We start from the raw sequence: 5366 nt of genomic DNA, 5'->3' as shown, positions 1-5366 counted from the left end.
ATTATATTATAAATATATAATCATTATAATAATTATATAGTAAATATAAATTTATAATTGTATAAATACATATAATTTTATATATGTAAATATAAATAATCTACATACAATATAAATAAATATCTAAATGTATTTTAATATTTGATAATAAATATAAAAATAAATTAAATAACTACAGACATTATAAAATACTTGAGAGTCTACTTGCCAAGACAAACCCAAGAACTATATGAACACAATTTCTAAACATTTTTCACACAAGTAAAAACAGATCTAAACAACTGGAGAAATATTAATTGTTCTTGGGTAGGTAGAGCCTATATAATAAAAATAACAATTCTACCTAACTTAATTCTCTTATTTAGTGTCATACCAATAAAACTATGAAACAATTATTTTATAGAGTTAGAAACAATAATAACAAAATTCATCTAGAGAAAAATAAAAGGTCAAGGATATCAAGGGAATAAAAAAAAAATGTGAAGAAGGCAGCCTAACAGTACCAGATTTTGAACTACATTACAAAGTGATCATCATCAAAACAATCTGGTACTGGCTGAGAAATAGAGATGTAAATCAGTGGAACAGATTAGGTATATAATATACAGTAGCAAATGATCATAATAATCTAGTGTTTGATAAACCCAAAGATCTAAACTCTTAGGGGAAGAAAGCACTATTTAACTAGTCATAGACCAGCATCTCATACCCTATAGCAAGATAAGGTCAAAATAGTGCATAATTTAGTTATAAAGGGTGATATCTTAAGCAAATTAGGGGAACATGGAAAAACTTACCTTCAGATCTATGGATAAGGGGAGAGATTATGACCAAACGAGATAGAGATAATCATGGGAAGTAAAATGGGTAATTTTGATTACATGACATTAAAAAGGTTTTGCACAAACAAAACCAATGCAATTAAAATTAACAGGAAAGCAAGAAACTAGAAAAAAAATTAATAGAGCTTTCCTTTTGCAGGTTGGCGGGGAGTGAGGCAGCAGCACCATGAAGGCCTCGGGCACCCTGAGAGAGTTGGATGCTATCTGCCTACTCCCAAGAGTCCAGTGCTGCCTCTTTATCAGATGCGGATCTTTGCTCCTAATCATGTTGTAGCAAAGTCCCGATTCTGGTACTTCATTTCTCAGCTGAAAAAGATGAAGAAATCTTCTGGAGAAATTGTATACTGTGGACAGGTCTTTGAAAAGTTCCCTCTTAGAGTGAAAAATTTTGGCATCTGGCTGCGCTACGATTCCAGGAGTGGGACCCACAACATGTACAGGGGACATGTACAGGTGGGACCTGACCCTCGCTGGTGCCATCACTCAGTGCTACTGAGATATATATGGCAGCCCGTCACCGTGCCCGAGCCCACTCCATCCAGATCATGAAAGTGGAAGAAATTCCTGCCAGCAAGTGCTGCCCGCCCGCAGTCAAGCAGTTTCACGATTCCAAAATCAAGTTCCCTCTGCCCCACAGAGTTCTGCAGCACCAGCACAAACCACGCTTTACTACCAAGAGGCCCAACACCTTCTTCTAAGTGCAGAGACAAGGAGGTACCTGTTTTATTTGACCTGTTTAAATAAATTTCTCAATTGGAAAAAAAAATTTATACAAAGTTTCTCTAATATATGAAAGCCATTCCCCAGTTGATAAATTATCAAAGGATATGAACAGGCAGTTTTCAGAAGAAGAAATCAAAGCTATCTAATAGAGTCACATGAAAAAATGCTCTAAATCACTACTGATCAGAGAAATGCAAATTAAAACAACTCTTGAGTTACCATGTCACACCTATTGTATTGTTGATGATGCTCTTCTCCTTGATATTCCCTTCTTTCTAGGTTTTCATGACATTGTTCTCTTCTGATTCTCTTTCTGTCAGACCATCCCTTCTCAGTTTCCTTTAGCCAGGTGGATGTCCCCCAGGGTTTGTTCCTGGGCTTTCTTCTCCTCTCATTATTTTGCTTGATGATCTCATAAGCTTCCATGGATTCAATTTCCACCTCTATGCTGATGATTTTGAGATCTATTTCCAGCCCTAACTTCCCTTCTAATCTCGAGACTCACATCTCTATCTAATTTGACATCTTGAACTGACTGTCCCATAAACATCTTAAACTCAACATGTCCAAAACTGATCTCATCATCTTCTTCCCAATCCCTCCCCTCTTCCTACCTTTCCTAACACTGTGAACATCACCATCTTTCTGGTAACCCAAGCTCACATTCTAGTGGTCATCCTAGAGTTGACCTTCACTTTCACCCCTCATACCCAATCTGTTGCAAATTCTGTTGACTTACCTTCATAATATCTCTCATATAGTCCACTTTCTTCTGAATAACCTTCCACCACCTTGATCAAGGCTCTCATCACCTGACACCTAGACTATTGCATTAGCCTAATGGTTGGTCTCCCTGCCACAAGTCTCTCCTTGCTCCAATCCATTCTCCACTCAACTGTCAAAGTGATTTTCCTAAAGCACAGGTCTGGCCATGTCACCTTCCTACTCAATAAAGTCTAGTGTCTCCCTACCATCCTCCATTTGATATTCAAAGTCATTCATAACCTAAACTCCCACACATCTTGTTGTTCCTCACACAATACAGTTCATTTTCTGACTGTTCATTTTAACTGATTGTCCATCATGCCTGGAATTCTTTCCCTCCTCATCTCAACCTTCTTGCTTTTCTGGTTTCTTTCAAGTCTCAGCTACAAATTCCCTTTTCTAGAAGAAGACTTTCCTGATCTTAATACTTCCTGAATATCTTCCCTCTGTTCAATACCTCTATTTTATCCTTTATAAATCCTTGTATAGGAGGTGGAGCCAAGATGGTGGAGTAAAAGCAGAGACTTGCTTGAGCTCTCCCCCAAACTCTTCCAAATACTTGTAAAAAAATGACTCTAAATAAATTCTAGAGTAGGAGAACCCACAAAATGACAGAGTGAAACAAATTTTCAGCTGAAGACAAACTGGAAGGTCAACAGGAAAGGTCTGTTGCACCAGGCTGAGAGAGGAGCACAGTCTAGCAAAGTGTGCCAACATAGACTGGGCCCCAGCAAATCTGAAGCAGGCCTTGGGGGACTGAATCACTGGCAGCTGTGGTGATTTCCAGACTTCTCAACCCACAAATGCCAAAGACAACTTAGAAGGTCAGTAGGAAAAGTCTTTTGGATCTGGGTGAGAGAGGAATGTGGTCTGGCCCCAACTCCAGGGTGGCTACAGCGGCAATGGCAGCGGCTTCCAGAGGTGGTGTGGGGATTGAACAGCTGATTAGAGGGGGATTGCAAGGATCTCTTTGCTGGTGCTGAGGCAGGATTTTCTTGCTTTGCCCATGATTGGATCTGGGTCATAGTCCTGGGTGGCAGTCCTGGGGTGAAGAGGAGCGCTGGAGTGATACAGCTTGTGGTTGTGGTGGAGAAGGAATACTCCTCACAGTTCCAAGGCTTGTGGTCACTCACAGACCAGAGCACAGGCCAGCAGAGGAGAAAACACCTCTCCTTTGATCATATCACCTTGGAAGAACTAAAAATTTACAAGTTTCTAGAAGTATCTCTGAAAACAGCTGCACAAAACCCCTGAAGTTTGGGACAGTACGCCCTCCACACTCGAAGCAGAGTCCTACCTCAATAAAGAGTTAAAAAGTCAAGTAATTGTCTGGGAAAATGAGCAAACACTGGGGAAAAACTTAGACTAAAGAATCTTACTTTGGTGACAAAGAAGATCACAACATACAACCAGAAGAAAACAACAAAGTCAACGTTCCTACATCCAAAGCCTCCAAGAAAAATATGAATTGGATGCAGGCCATGGAAGAGCTCAAAAATGATTTTGAAAATCAAGTAAGTGAAGTAAAGGAAAAATTGGGAAGAGAAATGAGAGTGATACAAGAAAATCATGAAAAACAAGTCAACAACTTGCTAAAGAGGACCCAAAAAAATGCTGACGAAAATAACACCTTAAAAAATAGACATGACCAAATGGCAAAAGAGACCCAAAAAGCTAATGAGGGGAAGAATGCCTTTAAAAAGCAGAATTGACCAAATAGAAAAGGAGGTCCAAAATCTGACTGAAGAAAATAATTCCTTAAAAATTAGAATGGGGCAAATGGAAGCTACTGACTCTATGAAAAATCAAGAAATTATGAAACAAAACCAAAAGAATGAAAACATAAAGAGAAGACAATGTGAAATATCTCATTGGAAAAACAAGTGATCTGGAAAATAGATCCAGGAGAGAAAATTTAAAAATTATTGGACTACCTTAAAGTCATGATCAAAAAAAGAGTCTAGACATCATCTTTCAAGAAATTATCAAGGAGAACTGCCCTGATATTCTAGAACCAGAGGGTAAAATAGAAATGGAAATAATCTACTGATCACCTCCTGAAAGAGATCCTAAAAGGAACATTCCTAGGACTATTGTAGCTTAATTTCAGAGGAATTTCATGGAGAAAATATTGCAAGCAGCCAGAAAAAAGCAATTCAAGTATGTGTAATGGCAAGCAAAGTGGGATTTTTTGCTGGATTGAATGTGCATTGAGCTCTAACCAATCAGATGTGCATGAATTCAGCCAATCAGAGACCTGAGTTCTAACCAATCAGATGCCAGCCAGAACTGTATATAAGGAGAACCCAGAGTGTGAGAGAAGCAGACATTGAGAGAGCATTGAAGAGAAGACATCAAGAGAGAGCTGCCAGCGTTGAGAGGAGAAGAATGAAGAGAAGAGACGAAGAAGAATGAGCTGTGAGCATTGAGCTGAGAGGAAACCTAAAAGAGATGGCAAGAGACCTAAAAGAGCTGGGAGGAGACCTCTAGAGCAGAGAGGAGACCTCTGAGAGCGCAGAGCAGACCTTTGATGGCAGAAACTTGCTGAAGGAGCCTCCTAACTTTGAAGGCGAGTGGAGTTGTAGGGCAGACAGAGGAAGAGCCATGGGACTTGGAAGTCAACCTCTAGTCAAGATGAAAGAGGACTTTACTTGGATGGTTGGTAATGATTAAGGATATTGTTCTTACTGTTACCTGGGGTGGATGGTGTGGTATTTTCTGCTACCCTTTAAGGATGTGTTGTGCTAAGGAAGACCTTAGCCGGGACCCCCTGCTGTGTAAACAAGTATTTTGGGGAATGCTACTGAATGCAATAACATATCTATGTACTATATGACATACTGAGTGCTATGAGATAAATACATATTAAATGATATCCTTTGCTTAAGAATTTTATGAGACACATGAGATAAATGATATCCTTTGCTTAAGGATATTATGAGATATATGAAATAAATGATACACCTTGCTTAAGGAGGTTATGTTATGAGATAGATGAATAAATAGAGAGTTCATTATACTATGATATTGGACCCC

The 5366-nt window shown here is 38.9% G+C and overlaps 1 pseudogene; it reads left to right on the top strand.

Annotated features, from left to right (window-relative positions):
• Nucleotides 1-1008: 1008 nt before the first annotated feature.
• On the top strand, nt 1009-1540 carry LOC118849577 (annotated as a pseudogene).
• Nucleotides 1541-5366: the final 3826 nt, after the last annotated feature.

Source organism: Trichosurus vulpecula, chromosome 5, assembly GCF_011100635.1.
Source record: "Trichosurus vulpecula isolate mTriVul1 chromosome 5, mTriVul1.pri, whole genome shotgun sequence".
Classification (NCBI taxonomy): domain Eukaryota; kingdom Metazoa; phylum Chordata; class Mammalia; order Diprotodontia; family Phalangeridae; genus Trichosurus; species Trichosurus vulpecula.
Note: the sequence above shows the minus strand (reverse complement) of the source record. Positions and strands in the feature narration are given on the sequence as shown.